The 19,322-nt window shown below is 40.5% G+C and overlaps 1 long non-coding RNA gene across 1 annotated transcript; it reads left to right on the top strand.

Moving 5' to 3' along the window:
- The first annotated feature begins 249 nt into the window (after window positions 1-249).
- On the top strand, window positions 250-14,969 carry LOC146572862 (uncharacterized). The gene is made up of 4 exons (XR_014892764.1): window positions 250-482; window positions 7,544-7,634; window positions 12,545-12,595; window positions 14,441-14,969. It is a non-coding gene; the product is annotated as an uncharacterized LOC146572862 (long non-coding RNA).
- The last annotated feature ends 4,353 nt before the right edge of the window (window positions 14,970-19,322 follow it).

Consider the following 19,322-nt stretch of genomic DNA (forward strand, 5'->3'; position numbering starts at 1 on the left):
CTTAGGCAGGCCGGCCGGGCAGGGCGGGTTGTTGGATAATAGATGTTACAGCAGCTGATATTACATGCTGCAGAAAAAGTTGGAGAATAACTGAAAAAAAAATCCAGTTGCATTTCATGGAAAATCAAGCAGTGCAGAAACATGAATCATGCACAACAAGTGCGCACACACACTGTAGCTTATATGTGCAGTGCAGGGCTGTTCTTCAATTCTGCAGCATATCATCTTTTCTAATCTGGGATTGACTAATCCTCCTGTGTTCCTGATCCAGGCAAGGGGAGAGACAAAGACCTGGTAACTGGGAAATGGTTTTCTCAGCTGTGCTTGAGGTTTACAGAATGGGTGGAATATTTTGAGGCTGCTTTCTCTGTGAATGCAGGGTGGTGGTGGTGGTGGACTCTTGGGACCATGTGCACCACCATCATGTTTCTCTCTACTCTGGCTTTTGTACTGCGCCAGCATTTCTTCAGCCGAAGTAAGACGTAAGTTATTAATTTTTTGTTCATCTGAGTTGATGGTTTTTGTCTTTGTTTGGAGCAGCAGTCATGCAGTACAAGTACGTTAATTTTGGTATAATAAATCTGCTACATCTTAAACTCATGTTTACCTGCACTGGAGATTTGACTTTGGTTTGACTACTGAAAACACGACTGAAAAAAAATTAATTCTTGAAGGTACAACAGGTGACTGAAGAAGTATTTTGGCAATCAAACTCTGTATTTTAGGATTCATTTAATTAATTTTTTTCAATTTAACAATGTTTTTTTTCTACTTGTGGAGCTTAATATCACTTAATATCATTTAAGTGGACCTGTTTATACCACTGCTGTAATCTGCAGTGTTATAATATTATATGCCCATCATGGTCAAAGTAAGTGCTTGAATGTTTGGAAGCAATCCCCAAACATTCAATTTCAGATATATATATATATATACTGATCCTGTGGGACTCCCAGATACAGGCGGACAAAATGGTGGTGGCTAACCAACCGGACATAGTGGTGGTAGACAAACAGAAGAAGACGGCCGTAGTGATCGATGTAGCGGTTCCGAATGACAGCAATATCAGGAAGAAGGAACACGAGAAGTTGGAGAAATACCAAGGGCTCAGAGAAGAGCTCGAGAGGATGTGGAGGGTGAAGGTAACGGTGGTCCCCGTGGTAATCGGAGCACTAGGTGCGGTGACTCCCAAGCTAGGCGAGTGGCTCCAGCAGATCCCGGGAACAACATCGGAGATCTCTGTCCAGAAGAGCGCAGTCCTGGGAACAGCTAAGATACTGCGCAGGACCCTCAAGCTCCCAGGCCTCTGGTAGAGGACCCGAGCTTGAAGGATAAACCGCCCGCAGGGGCGTGCTGGGTGTTTTTATTTATATATATATATATATATATTATATATTAGGGGTGCAACGATATTCGTATCGATATTGAACCGTTCGATACAGTGCTTTTGGTTCGGTACGCATATGTATCGAACAATACAAAATTTGTAATTTATTTTATCAACTTTCCTTCTGACGATGCTGTCTGTGTTGAGCGCTCAGTGAATCTGCGTTCGACTACTCCGCCTAGGGTCGACAGTGCAGCCTAGGCGGAGTAGTCCAACGCAGATTCACTGAGCGCTCAACACAGACAGCATCGTCAGAAGGAAGAGCGCAGGGCAAGCTAGCGAGACAGAAGTTAAGCTCTCCTTACAACATGGACCTCCCCCACCCTCATTCAGATCTGGCGTTTGGAATTATTTTGGTTTTCATGTGACGTATGAAACAATTTGCCGTGTTGTGGCGTTAAGGTCATTTCAACGAGATTAACCTGAAAGCACTAGTGGGAACACAACGAATATGACTGCACATTTACGCCGACATCATCCTAGTGCAAAGACAAGTGGAAGCAGAAAAAAAACAAGCAAGCATGCTACTAACTTTAGCCGAGTCATTTAGACAGCTGTTTAATATGCTGCTGAGAATATAGCCCAGAAGAAGCGGATAGTATAGCTTTTATTTTGGAAAGAGACATTTCTCTGTAATAAACTCTCTTTTCCAAAGATGAGTGATTCCTCAATCAGATACAGGGCTCGCAAAATTTTTTCCAGTCGGGCTACCAAAATCTCTCTCTGCCCTGCCCGTCGGGCTATCGCAGGAAGGAAAAATATGTCAATGCTTTTGCATTCTTTCGGAAATGTAGCTGGGTAATGATGTCATTGGCATCGGTGAGCCACTGTCAATATGTGACATATTGAAATCGCGTTTGAATTTGCGCTTGTTTTTTTGCTTTCACTTTGCAATCGCGCGAACTGTGTATAGAGAGCGACAGCACTGATCTGTGAGTGATGATAATTTGCGCACCAATTCCTCTGACATCGTCTTATTAATCGTTAGCTTACTATGCAAACATGACAAGTGAAATCTCCCGCAGCTTAAACATGTGAGAGGTTGATCGCGCAGAGAATCGCTGAGCTTATGTGAGTGCGCGTGTAAAAGCAGCAGGATTTATATTTGACTACGATGACCTGGATGACTGAGAACCTTCACAGACAGATATATATTTTAGTTCTGCTGAGCCAAATAAGACAGGTCAGGGTGAAGAAGTGACAGCCAAAGAAAAGCTTACCACAAAACGGAGACGTTATGACAAATCAGAGTATAAGGCAAAAAGAAAGAGCAGCTTTATGGTTTCATGGACAAAAGAATTTCTGTGGCTGCGATATGACGAGCTAAATAACCAGGGCTGCACATAAGTGGTCCGCAGGTGCGCATTCGCTGTCAAAATAAAAAACACGCACAAGGGTTAGGGTTAAATTTAAAAACTGTACTTTTGAGTTATATATAATTATATATTTATAATTTTAATAAATGCTAAATTAAAAAGGCATGAACATTTTTTTTGTATCGAAAAAATATCGAACCGTGACACCAAAGTATCGAACCGAACCGAGAATTTTGTGTATCGTTGCACCCCTAATAAATAAATATATATATATATATATATATATATATATATATATATATTTATTATTTTTATTTTTTTTTACTCCTGGTTCAATATGATGTCAGAGTGAGTGGATATCCCCAATATGGTGATCTCAAGCACATGGCTTTATCTGTGAACACAACAGCTCTGCCCACCTGCTCTTCACACCTTTTTACAAGGGGAAGCCAATCATCAGTAAGTTGCCTTTGAGTGGGACGAGCTAACACAGCAGCAGCAAATGGAGAATGAACTGAAGAGGCTCACCAAGGTTCAGCAGTTTATAGAATGGAAGAATATAAACACAAAGCTGAGTGACAGCTTAATATACTGCCTTTAAAGTGATGCTCATTAACAGTCAAATTCATTCTTAAATGCTCCAGAAAATAATGTTTAATCGTTTATGCAAATGTAGAGTATAAGATTTTGTTCATGTATTCATTGTAGTCGTTAGTGGTATTTACACCAATTTTTTGTTGCCCTTTCACAGAGACAAAGGCATACACACATATATTTGTGATGCAGTTTTAATGACTGTAAGTGCGCATTTGCTGTCACTAACATGCTGCTTGGTTTAAATCCTGACTTCTGGTTTATTTTCAGCACTCTCTAGGAAACCTTCCCTTCTAAGTAGTGATCTAATGGGAAAAAAAAGCACAAAATGTCTTTACTCTCTGACCTTGCTCAACAATACAATCATAAGCATCATGCGACTTCTATGTGATCCCATATCTCAGAATCTTTGAGAATCAGGTAACTTTTTAAAAAGCAATGGAATATATTTTGCTTTCATCACCTGCCCTCGATGAGAAGGGGTCTTTTTTTAGGATTCATTGCTTCAGATGTGCTCATTCTCAGGTTGGCACATACTGATTTGTCCACACGGTTATGTATAATGTGGTGCGGCACCTCGGTTGAAGATTTATGCCTACTGCCAGAGTATGAGAAAGCACGGACAGCAACGTGAGTTCTTCTTGCCTTCAAATGTGCAGTCCCTGGGCTTGGTCTGTCTCTGTATCTTTACCTCATAATGATGTTCATCACTTACAGATGAACATAGCAATTATTTAGTGTGAACAACAGTTCAGTTTAGGACTTGTTCAGAGGTGACTGTGTGCTGGAAAACAAGCAATGATTACTGTGAAATGTTGTTGACTTTCACCATTAGTCAGCTTCATAGTGGTTTCTTTCACTGAAGGGAATTTCTGAGAACTGGATGCTATTTATAGCTAGAAAGAAGTAAAAGCTGACTGGAAATACCAAAATTATGGTGAGAGCTGCTAAAAGACTACTAACCAAAAGACTACAATTGCAAAGATAATCTCATCCATAATTCAGTAACACATTATGTATAGATTCAGGATCTATACATGATAGTTGTTGTTGTTGTTGTTTTTTTGTTTTTTTTTAACTCTATATTAATGTATCTAGATCCATATATTTATTTGTCTGTATCTATATTTATCTAGACTTTCGGGTTTATCTAATTTTACTGAGCAGAATTTGCGTGTTTGGAGATGTTGGTTCAAGCATTTGAAATTACTGCCAATGAAAATTGGAAAATAAATAAAAATCTGTTTCTGCTAACTCCGCTATCATAGGCTAGCTAGCTCCAACCACAACTTTATTGACATTTGCACCATGAACACATCACAGTAATAGGAAGGAAGAAGGACGTGTTGAGACTTTAAGCTGTGGGATGTCATTATTCTCTTGAGACGGCATCTCCATGTCACCACTACAATCAATGCCAGGCTGCACATGAAAAATCACCTCATTTAACATTACCAGGCATTGACCTGCCAATCAGATTCAAGTTCTGTTAACTGGAAGTACCTGAATGTCATTTGGGGTTGTTCAGGCACGCTTTAATCACTGTGTTCTAGTTTAAGAGGGTTACTGCTGTGCTTCCCATCACCCTCAGTCACGTCAGATTGCTTTGCACTTCCTGAGCCTGGTTCTGCTTAAGATCTCTTCCTGTTAGAAATGAGTTTTTCCTCCCCACTGCTGTCATGTGCTTGCTCATATGGGGTTGCTGGGTATCTCTCTGTAAGACATATATTTTTTAAAAGTACCTTGAGCTCCCTTTTGTTGAGGACTGGTGCTACATATATTAAAACTGATCTGAAATGTGGCCTACTGACTATTAACACCAGTCAGAGTTCTAAATACAGTCTCATAATAACGCAGATATTATCTCAAGTATGATATCTGAATAGGAGTTTAATATGAGCCTGTTAATATATCCTGTGATGGATTTAGGCCTTTTTCTGAGGAGCACTATTTTGCTCAGTAATTGCCTTGGATTTAAACTGTCAGTTTTCTCAGTAATGCCGGCACATCCAGTAATACGCATCCTTTTGTTCTGGCGTTAAATAAATACAGAACAAACACCCCAATTACACCGTACTCTATTTCCTGTGAGGTTAAATTGAATGTGGGTTAATGGAAAAGGTTTTCTAAGTTTTGAGAGCTGATTTTTAAATGAATTGGTAATTATATGAAACAAATTCACACAAGCTAAAAAATTCCTATGATACAATATTAAACATACTGCCACTGAGACGTGTATCGATCCATTTTCACACAAACATACCTATATCCAGAGTTTATGCACATTTCACATCATGCCAGTACCAAACCAAACTCCCTTTTGTAGAGTCTGTTTGATTTGTACATTTTCACACACTTTTAATTGAACCCATTATGCTAATTTACAAAAGAATATTTTTTGTTCTTGCACTCTACTAAACATTTGCAATAGTTGCAGTTCAAAATTATCTATATCTTGTTTCAAGGTGGTACACTGTTCCTTAGTCTTAAACAGACTGTTATCCCCCTGCTCTCTTATCATAAGCCAACTTTCTTCTGATTGGCTGCACCATGCAAACAGAAGGTTTTAACAGCAGGTGATAGAGCCTTATGGATTATTTTCTGGTTCTCTGATGCTTTGTTGATTATTATTATTATTATAAATCTATGTTTCAGTTATTCATGGTGAGGTATTAGTGCTTAGGTTGTCTCGTGCTTAGTATAGGTTTAGTTCAATGTCAAGTCTGCGTCTCTGTTTCTTGTTTCCTGTTTTATTGTGACGGTTTGTCTCATGTCAGCGTGTCTAGCTTTGCTCCCCCTGTCTCGTTAGCCCTAATCTCTCCCAGCTGTGTCTCCCTCCTTTTTCCCATCCTTGATGACTTCCTCAGTGTATTTAAGCCCCGTGTTTCTTTGTGTCAGTGTCGCGTCGTACCTTCAGAGTTGCCTGTGTTTCTGTGCTCAGTGTCATTGTGCAGTTCACGTTTTGTTCATCGCTAGCAATAAAGCGGAGGTTTTTCAGTTGCAATTCAGTCTCAGAGTCCTGCGTTTGGATCCTTGTCTCCGCCTGCCCGCACACCGAGCCCTGACAGAAACAGTGGACCGCCATGTCTAATACACATTTACTGTGATACTCAGTTGGTCAAAAACATTTTATTTAGAGCAATCTGAAGCCAGAGCTTTTAGCTCATAGAGAATATTTGTACTTTCATCCACCATAGTTACTATTATGTCACAGAAAATAAACAAAAGCATAATATGTTCACTTTGATCAGCTGTTTCTACCCAATGATCTGCAAAGAAGATTGAATCAAAGGGTTGTGAGCCTCAGCGTAAGATTGTTTCTCATAGAAGTTCATGTTGGAATTTGAGGTCTGCTTAGGGAAAATGAAGACAATGAGCCCAAAGTGTAAAGCCATCTTACCCTAACCCTAAGAATTATAGTTTTGCAGTATAATTCATTGTTATATTTAACCATTTTAGGCTTTTTGGGGACCATTTTCATCCGGGGTTGGGGGTTTTGGCACCGTAGACCTGATATGTGAGAATTTGATACTGGTTAGCCTGTAAAACATCCTTTGTATGGCATATAAGCCATATTATGATGGGTTATGTTATATCAGCATAATATATTCTCTGTGCTGTTCACATCAATAGCTCCTGCTCCTGCTGCTCCTTATCCGCTCGATCCAGCAGCATCATCACCCAAACCATATACAATGTTTTGGTGGTGCGAGCACATCTGAAGCAGCCTGTTTCCTGCTGTGGGAGAAGGGGGGGGAAGTGATCTATGTTTTCTAAAACAATCCAAAGTTAGTTGTGAAAATTTCCTATGAAGACCCTAATAGCTGTTTTCCAAGTGTAATGCACTGATTTTGTCCTCGAAGGGATTGAACAGTCATCATTAGGGTGTTGAGCGTGTTTTCTGCGTGGTCTCTGAGCAATTCCTTCAGTTAACAACGCGTCTTTAAAAACTGCAGCAAAACCATGGTTGTTGTTCCAGAAACTTATTGTGCAGAGAAAATTACATCAAAGCGGGAACATTTCACTTCCCATTTAGGTTCGCATCATAAAAGATCCTTCTCATTATAAGAAAACAAACAAGTGCAAGCTGACCAGCAAAACAGAACTTTTTTTTCTTCTTCCCAGAATGCTGATCTTATACCTCCATTATCTCATCACTTATCACCTTCACAAGTACTTTTTTCATTGCCGTATCCTCTCTCTGACCCCCCTGTCCCCCACTCTCCCACTCCCTCTTCCTTCACAGCTTTCCAAAAGGCTCGCGGGAGAAGGAGTCACCATCGGTGGAGAGCAAAGACACTGACAAGTGACACTCACTTAATGGACATCCAACTCAGGTAAGCATTAATGGATTTTGGTGCCACAGATCATTTCCATTAAATAATCACAGATAAAAGCTTCTGTTGTGGCATTTATCGGTGAACCCTTTTGTAAAACAACTTTTTGATGTAAGAAGCACAACTTCTTTTCAGAAAGTGCTGTTTTCCTGTTTTGTTTTGTTTTTCTCTCCGATTCACCTGCACCAGTAGTCTTAGTTTGCTCATATAGTTTTTACTACTTTTGATATTGTTCCTGGGCAGACATCTAATTAGTGAGTTAAGGCTTGAATGGTGATTCTAAATTGGTTAATTTGAGAATGGTTGCCTTTCCCTCTGTGTTAGCCTTTATTTCAGCCACCAATTCATATTCATATTCCTGTCAAAAATATTTTGAGGAACATCCAGCTCCTATATTCAGTGCCCTGTTTGTTTAAATGTGTTTTATTTGTCCATAGCTTCCAGTATGAATAGTTTGAATGTTCAGACGCAATAGGAGCATGCTGGAAAGGTGAGACCTGCATTATTCTGCAAAACCCTCATACCGCACCCCAGCCTCCTCTAATGATCACAGCCCAAAGCCAGCTGAAGCATCTTCCATTATTTAGAAACGCTGCACTGAAAGGCAATCTATCATTAAAAGATGTGCATTCTCTCAGCTTTTGTTGGACTGATAATGGGACCGTAACAAGGCAGCACCTTATAACGTCCAAAAACAATGACTACCACCGACAGTTTGGCTCTGTGTTAACAGAGATCAGTTTCCAGACTCGTGTTACACTTTGTGAAAACTGTGTTGGCCCTTTTGAGGAGCTGGTTGTGGTCAGTGCTGTGATCCAGCACACTGCGTGGAGGCGACATCATGGCTAAGAGAGGAGACAGCAGGGCAGCCGATGCATTGTTTCCAGGGCACTGGAGGGATCTGAGCGAGTGGAGCATAGAGAAGAGACAAAGCCACAGAGTAAGACTGTTTTTCCACAAGCTGTCCTGAGCATGTTCTAGTCTTGTTTTCTAGGTACAGAACAAACTGAGAGCATCTGCACATTGCTGACTACTGCCAGCACAGTCAATACTCAGTAATTTAGACGGCATGCTCTCTATTTTGGTCAATTCAATAACACACTGATTATCGATCAGAAGATCAGTCAGTGTCACTGCTCCTTTATTATGTCTGCAAATTATATGAATAATTTGCATATGGCTTTTCTCGTGCTGCTTCTTTCAAGGATACAGCAGTTAATGAATTTAAGGCTCATCATCACAAGTACTAATGCATTGAGCTTGTTAGTGTTTGTCAGATTGAACTGACTAAGCTAACCATTACAAACCATCATGAGACAGGTTAGTTTTACTAATATTTTTTACATTATACATGCTTCCCTTAGGCAATATTATTAGAAAACACTGTGTATACATTTTTATTGCTATGCAGATTTTACCCAGCGTTATCTATCTATTAAGCCCAATGACAAAAATCAACTAGTTAACCTAGAGGAATGTCTTAAAGAAATAAAGGCCTGGATGACTTCTAATTTCTAAATTTAGTTAAAATTTAGGTACGCAGTTTGTAGAAACTGGTGTATAACCAGATGCTTTTGTTATATGACGTTACCATGGCCACCGGTGAGGAATCTCGTAGTCATTTGTGATCAGGATATGTCCCTCAATGTGCACATTAAACAAATACGGAGAACTGCCTTCATTCATCTGCTCTGTACTGTTAAAATGGGAAACATCCTGTCTCAGACTAAAGCTAAAAAGCTAGTTCATGCATTTATTACTTCCCGGATTATTGTAATTAATTTTTGTCATGTTGTTCCTTTAAGTTCCTTAAAAAGCTTTCAGCAGATCCAAAATGCCTCCACAAGAGTACTGACAAGGACTGGAAAGAGAGCATATTTCTTCCATAGAGGGTTCTCTTCATTTATTACCTGTTAAATCTACAATTTTAATTTTATTTTAAATCCTGAAAAATCTGGTTCTGTCATAACTTAAAGATCTTATAATACCTTACTATTCTACTTCATTAAAGCCTGCAGAAGGTTTCTTCCATGTTAGTTTTTTCTTCCTACTGTTGGCTAGTGCTTGCTCATAGGAGGGTGTTTGATTGTTGCATTTTATTTTTAATATTGAAGGGTCTTTATCTTGCAATATAAAGCACTTTGAGTCAACTGATGTTGTGAATTAGCACTTTATGAATAAAATTGAGGAGAATTTGATCTTACTGATGAGGCCTTGTTGCAGTAGTAATTCTGGTTAGTTACAACAGGAACTGCAGGTTCAGACATTCGGTTTGAGTGCTTGACGGACGAGAAAATGGCTGAATGCTCCAAATCAAAATATTGTAGTTCTGTGGATAGCAAACCCACCTGAACCAGTGAAGGAGAACAGGATAGTTTGGATGTATCCATAGATTAGGTATGCCATATCTGAAAAATAACTCGTAACAAAAACTGTTTCTCAGAATAAACGACTCTCTCATTTTCATCCTGGTAGTTTCCATCATTTATATTCCTTAAAATCTGCAAAGCTTGTGACTTTTTGGTAACTTGTTACTGTCCTTGATGAGTAAGGCATTACACAGGCCAACCTACTTGCTATAAAAATTTTTTTAAAGCCTTCCCTTCATGTACATTGGGTAAATGCCAGACTTCAGAAGTGTTTGTTTTCTACAGAACCAGTAAAAATGTGGGAGAAAAGAGTCTTTCAACACACATTCGTTCACTTGGTGATGAAGAATGGTGTCAATTATATCAGTACAAATCTGCCATAGGTGTTTAACTGGTGACATTTAAGGCCATAGCATATAATTCTCATCTTTTTCATACTCATCTATTCGTTCAGTTGGCCCATGTGCCCTTTTGGCATTGTTAGATTTAAAGACATCACTTCAAATAGGATAAAAATGTTTCACCATAGGTGAACACTCAGAATAACTGTGTACTGTTTTTCATGGACCCTTTCCTCCAAAAGCATAAAATGGACACAAAACATGTCCAGCAAATCACCTGACAGCAGGAGTCAAGTGCTCAAGATCGTCCTTTAAATGATGTCTTGTCTATACATGCTTATATATATATGTTTACCAATACAGGATAAAACACTGCCTTACAATCAGGCAAGTTCTTAAAGCCCACCTACATTTTTTGTGTTTTTTGACTGAGCTGATATTAAAAAATGTACCAATTAAAGTATTAATTAGTTTGGTTAATGAAGCTGTGAACACAAGTAAATTACCTCACAGTGACCATGAAGCAGAACTGCACCATGCTGTGCTCACAGCAAATATTAAGAGAGACGAGGACGAATCAGCCCATCGGCACAGATCTGTCTCCAGCTGTGTGTGAACTTTTAATTTAAGTGGAAATTAAATACCTTAACCCCTTTCACCCGGGAGGCTGTGTCAATTATAAAAGCACCATTTTTCCCAAGTTGCCATGGGCGACTCATTCACTAAACTACTACCGATGACAAAGATTCTGCTTCAGCGAATTGAGTACAGCTGCAGTGCTGACACATTGGTATTACAGACTCTAATTTATCCTTTTTATTTATAAAAGTCACTGGTCATGGCCGGTCTGAGTATTTCTGCTGGGTTTTTTGCACATATCCTTGTCTGGGGTTTGCAGAGAATGATCTGAAATTAGAAACTTTTCAGTTCTCAGGGTGAGAATACTTTGATGCAAGAAGTCAAAGGAGTAACCAGACTACTTCAAGCTAAAGACAACAGTAACTCATTAGAATCACAGTTTGCAGAAGAGCATCTCTGAACTTGCACAGCCTCACTAAAACTGGAACACTGTTAAAATGTTGGCTGGTCTAATGAGACTCAATTTCTGCTGCAACACTCAAATCGTAGGGTCGGAATTTGCCTTCAACAACATGAAAGCAGGGATCCATCCTGCCCTGTGTCAAAAGTTTAGGCTGGTGGTGTAATGTTTTGTGGCACACTTTGGGCCTCTTTGCACCAACTGGACATAAGTTATGCCTATCTGAGTGTTGTTGATGACCAGGTCCATCACTTTATGACAACAGTTGACTCATGGCTGCTTCCAGCAGGACAACGTATCAAATCACGAAGCTCAAATTCTCTCAAACTGGTTTCTTGAACATCACAATGAGCTTACTGCACTCAAATGGCCTCCACAGCCACCAGATCTGAGTTCAGCACAGCACCTTTGGGATGTGGTGAAACAGGAGTTTCACATCATGGATGTGCAGCCAACAAATCTGCAATGATTGTGTGATGTTGTCACGTCAACATGGACCAAAAACTCTGAATATTTTCAGCATCTTGTTGAGTCTGTGTTACAAAGAATTAACACCCCTCTGAAGGAAACAAAACGGGGTCCAGTCTGGTGTTATATATACTGTATAAAAGAATAGTAATGATGCATAAATCAGACTTTCTTCCTGATGACCAACTAAAACAACAATTACTTAAAAAAAATAACTAATGAGTAACTTTGTGTCCCTCGTTGTAAAGGTTTACTCCAAATCAATGAGACAAGAGACAAAAACCAGAAAACATTTGTAATTGCTGAAAAACTGTGCTTATGCTGGACCTCCTTACACACTTAACATGACCTTGAGACAAATGTAGAGCATCTTCAAACAGAAAACGTGTCCTGTAAAGTGAGGTATGTTGTTTAAATTGGTTACACTGAAGGCTGCCCTTTCCATCTAAACTGAAGCAGACCACCTGTGTGCATTAGAGATGCAGTAAGGTTGCTGCCTCCCGGAGCCTCTTTAATATTTTATCAACCAAAATGTGAAAGCTCTCTGTATGCTCAGATCTGTGTCTGCTGTGATCAAAAGGCGCATGAGCCAATTTCGTTTGCAACATCTTTCTTTAAATGATGAAATACTTCATTTTGTTGCTTTCCCTGTGTCCCCTTTGACAACCCGCACCCACCTCCTGCTCCACACAGAGCTGGGTTTTAGATGTGGAAGCTGTGCTCAGGTCCATGGAAAGACAGCTGGTAAGTTGATCCAAGTCTGTTTTAATAAACGTTAATAGATATTACTATATAATAAATCTAAATCAAAATGGTAAACTCCTAAAAAATTTTAATTTAGAGCATCGTCTGAAGTTTTTCTTTCTTGCACGCTTTTCTCACTTTTGGTTCAAACCTCTCCGTGTGAAGTTTTGTTTGTTTGTTAGCTAAACTGGTGTTTCTAAACTGTTGGTAGGTGTGGATATAATTGTGAATGGATGGTAATAAACTCCAGAAAATGTAGGTGGAATTGGGTCAGGAGAAACTGCCCTGCAGCAGGAGGCATTTTACATCAGTTATATTCTGATTGCTGCCTCTCACTACAGTGTGTGGATTATTTGCATCGAGTGTGCATTCAGGCATCACGCAGGTTAGAGGCCATTTAATGACCAATCTATTCCAACTGCAGAGCCTATTTGTATTCCCACAGCACATCCATCGAGGCTGCAGTGCCAGTCGCGGTCACGGATGCATAAGAGAAGCAGTCTGAGCGAAACCAAGCCTGAAAATGTCCTTTAGTACACCAGCGGTCCCCAACCCCCGGGCCTCGGAACGGTACCGGGCCGCGAGAGTTGAGGCTCAGGTGTGAAATGTATGGTTTTCAGGGTTTTTAGCGTTATTTTGTTATCGTTAACTCTGTTTTCCTGGGTCTTTTCACGCGTGTTATGAATAAATCTTCCTTTTTTCGGTACCGGTACTAGTTTTATTTTGTTGTATTTATCCGCGACACATTAAAGGCCGGTCCGTGAAAATATTGTCGGGCATAAACTGGTCCGTGGCGCAAAAAAGGTTGGGGACCGCTGCATTACACCGTAAATGGACTGAATCTGTGAATCGAATTGGATATTTAGATCTGGATTTATTTGTGATATTTTCTTGAAAACTCCAAGACAACATCTCCCAACATTACAAATTCAGTTTCACATGTCTTTGTGAAAGGGGGCAGAATGTCACAGCTGTTAGTGCTGTCACTCTGCAGCAAGATGGTTCTTGCTTTTAGTGATGTGTCGGTCGCGAACGAAATGGCTCTTAGAGCCGGATCTTTGACGTGAACGACGTGAGCCGGCTCCTTATCGCGAGCCGTGGGGGTTTTTTTTCCCAAAAAAAGCAACAAAAAACCTGAAGAGCCAGTTCGGAGCTGAAAAGAGCCGGCTCTTTTTAGTGAGTCGAGCCAAAAGAGCCGGTTCTCTAAAAAGAGCCGGAAATCCCATCACTACTTGTTTTGAACCTCCTGGTCAGATAGATGGAGACTCCAAATACATGTCCAAGGAAGTGTTTCTTAGGTTAGCTACTTTATTCCAAGTTGGCCTTAGGTATGGATGTTAGCAGCTGTTGAGCTGCTGAATCTATCCCAAACCCCTAATATTACCATATATCTTGTGAGAAAAAGGATCGATCAGTGATAATAGAACTTGCTCTTATGTAGCGCTGTTCTACCTTACCGGATGTGGGGTATGTTTAACATTTACACTCCAATAAATGACGAGAAACTCAGGGGTCTTGCCCAAGGGTACTTTGGCATGTAGACTCATGGATTAAATCACCAAGATGACCTGCTCTACCTCCTGAATCACAGCCAGGAGGTAGAGCAGGTCAAGGACATCGTTCAGATTCTGGTTGACTTTATCACTTTGAAGTTGGGCAAACCTTCAGCTCTGGTAAATTTTCCAAAACTTTGAGTAACCTGCTAACAAACTGAACCAGTCATACAGTCTCCTCAGCAGAAGTAACGACTGTGTATTTTCAGTTGTGTTTAAATGTTTTTTTCAAATGTATACCCTAATGTTAGCAGTGAAGCATCAAACTAAAGTTTCTTCTTTTTTTCCTCAGAATTCTCTTTTGGAGAAATGTCCTCAGTCGAAATGTGGAAACAGCCCAGTGGGTCCTCTATCTCCTTTAAGCCACAGCAGGTCTCGCTCCAGTCAACAAGCTGATCCGTAAAGTCAACTTTAGATGCTTTTCAACTTTCTGAGCAAAACAAATCCCATATTTTTGCCCCAAACAGTCACTTGGAGTAGACAGACTTTGAGCACTTCTTGTTGCCGGTTTTCCTTTATTCCAGCAACAAAGAGCCCACAGAAGTGTACGCTCTGTGCCACGAGCACCAAACCTGCTGTGATTGGCAGCTTTGTTGGAGGGTTTTTTTTTGGCTTGCTAAAATCCCTGTGCAACAATCTCACCTCTTAAGTAGTTGTTTGACATTACAGGGAGGAAAGCAATTTCACACCCGGTTGTATCATTACTCAACTGTTCCATAAGCGATGAAAACCTGACGGTCTCTGGAATGACTGAAAAACTTTCTGTCATTACCGAGCTGCCAGACCAGAAATAAACAAGTGTTTTCTGTGATGTACACGCACAGCCTGCTGCATCTTTATTTGAAGGGAAATCCACACCCACACTCCCAGCAGCACAAAAAAATTAAAGCTCCCTGGCTTATTCGTTTCTATAATTGAGCCTTTTGCTCTGCACATGGATTCACAAGCATGTCGAATTACGAATAAATCATATAGCGTGACAATGGGCCCCCTATGCACAGGATCTTGGCAATTAATACTGTTTTTCATCTTTTTATGGGCTGCATCATTTCCCTTGCCGACAAATGAGATCTTATTTCCTGCCTGATTACATAAGTGATTGGATCCTTATTGATATTAAGGTTGTGCGCTGCCCCAGAGATACCAGTGTGCGTTTAATGATACGTTCCAGTGGGAGCGACAGACCGCTAAGTTATTTTCGAAAAGGGACCAAAACCGCCTCTGTGGCGGGAATATGGCCGACTGTTATGCATCTACTCTATTAAGAACTCCATTATTGTGAATATCCCTGTTTGTCACTCTGACAACTGTGTACAACAAATCCCTCCGGCTGAAGTACTCCACTGGCAGAAGCCCGGGGAACTAATGAGCCTAATATGTCCCCAGGAACGTCGCCTCTGCCAAGTGTGCACTCTAAATCCTCCTGTGTAATCAAGGCGGTGCAGGACATGGATATCTGCAGATAGTGGCAGTAGTACTTCCATATCTCACTGTTGTCTCCTGCCCTGATGAGTCTGTCTGACTCAAATTACTAGGTGAAAGCGGGGTTTTTGTGCTGCCGGTAACGTGGAGTAGCTTGGGTAATGACTATGGTCTTCCTGAACACTCTGGTAGACCATGGGAGATAATCTAATGAAGGGGAGAGAGCCATGGTTCATAATTGCCTGAGAGAGAAGCTGGAAGAAAGGTACACATGGAGACTCAAACCTGTTTTTCCTGCGCGCTCCAAACTCAGATGCTGCTGCAAAAGCAGGAGAGGAATCAAGAGATGCTGATGATAGTCGTGCATGTTAAGGACACAGAGCATTTAAGCAATCAGACCTGTTCAGAGTCGTTCTGCACTGATACTGTTTTAAGTGTTAATGTTTTAGCTGATTTTGAAATGGGATGCTACAGCCTGCTGCTGCAGACTCTTGGAGTTTGAGGTGAGGACCCAAACGCAGACAAAACGAGGTGTGGAAACAAACTTAAATTTGTGAACCTTTTTAGGTTTTACACTAAGACACAAAATAACGAAAAAAACAGAATGTAACCCAAACCTGTAACATAAACTGGGAAAACTACTAAGAACCTAAGAAACCATGAATCCTGGACACACAAGGAGAGGTGCGCAGACAACCTGATGATGAACACAGGGAAACTCACGCAATAAATGCACATGAGGGTGACGAGGGAAGTGGAAACACACGAGGAACGCAGCTGGGATGAATAGGCCTAATGACACAAGAGGAAGCAAAACTGAACACGAGATAAGAGACCATCAAAATAAAACAGGAATCGCGCAGACTAAGACACACAGACTTGACACTGGGACCGGGAAAGAACAGGAGAACATGGAAACGGAGGGAGATGAAGGGCTGGGGAGACATGACATGAAACATGGGAACAGAAAAGCGAGCGGAGACACGGAGGGAGACACAGACATAACGAACATATACATACACATCAACAAGAAAACATGGATCATAATTCTAATTAAACTTACAACCTAACCAGGTCTAAACTCTATGCAAACTGTAAACACTAGAAGTTAAACATTTCCCCAAAATAGCAAAAAGGGATCAAAAATACAAAATGCACTCAAAATGCTGAGTCAACGGCCCAGCACGCTGACATCGGAGAGGTTATAAAGACTGATGGTTGTGTTTCGTATTCACGTCGGTTGTCCTGTTTCACTAATTTGTGCCTCCTCCTGTGTGTGACCTGGAAATCAATCTCAGTACACCATGTTGTTAGACGTGTCTCAGCTCCTAAAAATACATCTGCAGGTCGGAGCGGAGCGGCGGCTTCGCTAGAAGAACGATAACGGAGGATACACACGTGTATCCTTTTACAGAAGGATTTTCTGTCGATTACTGTTTCTATGTATTTTTAATTTAATTAAAATTGTCCATAAATATAAAAAAGACATTAAAGGGTTGACTTAATGATGTGTTTCGGATAATTGTCCTGGCACATAACCTGACTGAGCTTGAACTTCAGGGCATGAGCTGATGGAGAGACGTCCTCCTTCAGGTCTTTCTGGTAGAGAGAATTGATGTTTCCATCAGTTACAGTAAGTCGTCCTGAAGCAGCAAAGCAACCCCAGACCATCACATTACCACCACCATGTTTGACTGTTGGTCTTTGTTGTTGTTGTTTTTTAAATGAAATGCTGTGTTAATTTATAACACGTGTAACAACACTCAAAACATCCAAAAAAGTTCATCCTTTGTCTCATCAGTCCACTGAATATTTTCTGAAAAGTCTTGAGGATCATCAAGATTGTCGAGATGTTCTTATCTTTCTCTCTTGCCAAATGTGAGACGAGTCTTGGTGTTCTTTTTGGTCAGCAGTGGTTTTCTCCTTGGATCTCCCATGGATGCTGTTTTTGCCCAGTCTCATGAACTCTGACCTTAACCAAGACAAGGAACAGAGTTCCTTAGACGTTGTTCTGGGTTCTGACCTCCTGGATCAGTCGTTGATCTCCTGTGAACATTCACCACTGTTCCAAGTTGTTTCCATTTGTGGATAATGGCTCTCACTTTGGTTCACTGGAGTCCCAAAGCCTTAAAAATGTCTTTGTAACCCTTTTCAGAATGATAGACGATAGATGTTTCTGTGGATCATGACATGCTCTGTTTATTTTTGAGATATTTTAGCCTGCTTCACTTTGTCAGACAGATTTTTATTTTGTGATTCAACAGGCCTGGCAGTAAGCCGGCCTAGGAATGGCCAGTGAAAGTGAACTCAGCCACAAAGAAATGTGGTTAATCGCAGTTACAATATTAATTAACTTTTTCCACAAAGGATAAACTTTGTCTTAAAAAAAATCCAATCAGCATTTAAAAACTGCATTTTACATTTAGTATGGTTATTCTTATCTAATATAAAAGTTTTTGGAAGATGTTATACGTGCAAGTGTGAAACATTTTCCACAGTTGTAACTTTAAAGCAAGGTGAGGAGGATCATTTTGTTAAATACCCCTTTTCCTCACCTCCTCTGCTCTGGGACTGCAATGTGAGGAGAGGAGTCATGGATGTGCAGTGGAAATGAGAAGGGGAGTGTGTCTATGGCTAACGTGTGGAGTGCAGCGGTTGAGATGCATTGTCCATAATATCGAGTAGTTTCTTAAACATCCTCCTATTCACCACAAGGTCAGACATCACAAAGATGGACTTTCACATCGATTCATCTGCTGCACAAAGAAGTTTAGTCTTAGACATGTTAGGCAGGACAAGTTTAGACACTTTTTTTCAAATAACAAGAACACGGCTGAGTGACAGTATCTAAACACCCAGCTCTATTTACTGTGGTCGAAAATGTTTGTATTTGGGAAGAATTCAACGGTTATGATGACGTTTTACTGGGAAACAAATGCAGTGACAGAAAGCAGTAGCTGTGCAAACCCACAGCAGGGCCTGGATGCTCCGGCTTCTTAACGTGACTTGTTAATTTTTCATGCGGGTGCTTACCTCCGGCAAACATGGCTGGCGATGACCTCACTGCTCTTCATTTTCAATGGGTTCTCTAAAAACTGCATCTCATTGCTTCCTTAATAATAAAAAAACCCTCAAATTACAAGCCACCATTTCCTCTTTTTTGTGTTGTTGTTGTCGAGTGTCACAAGTCGAAGCAGGTGTCACATATTGCTACCATGGCAACATCAGTTTTTGGTCTTCAGTTAGCCTGAGAGTAAGGTGTCTATGAATTAATCGGTCTTTATTCTTGTGAGGCTGGCAAAATAACTGCAAATGTATGCAAAGAGGTATGCACCGAACGTTCGAACAGTTAAGAATGCAAACTGTAAGAAAAAGCAAAAAACCTTTGACATGTGGTGGATTACTGAATCAGTACATTACTTTTTTAGTGGGTTAAAAACTTTCTGGTTATTATTGACTGTTTGGTTGGTATAGGAGGCAAAATGAACGTGAATCTGCACTGGTATCAGGTGACAGTACCGCGAGGATGTGGCTGCAGTGGATAGATGCAGTTTTCACCTCACGTCCTCTTGTCCAGGCTGACCAAGGACATCGTTCATGCTTCTATTCAGATGATCCTAGGTTTTCCTTCTCTTTTTTTTTTCTTTTTCAGTTCAGTTTTGAACCTCTGAGCTAAAGTCGCTAAACTTTACCAGGTGATAGAAAACACTCTAAACCCACAAAAGGGCAAAGAAGACAAAACTGGATCCAAG

Source organism: Mchenga conophoros, linkage group LG6, assembly GCF_057382185.1.
Source record: "Mchenga conophoros isolate Kocher_MC1m ecotype Shallow Benthic linkage group LG6, M_conophoros_male_GT1.1, whole genome shotgun sequence".
In the NCBI taxonomy this organism is placed as follows: Eukaryota; Metazoa; Chordata; class Actinopteri; order Cichliformes; family Cichlidae; genus Mchenga; species Mchenga conophoros.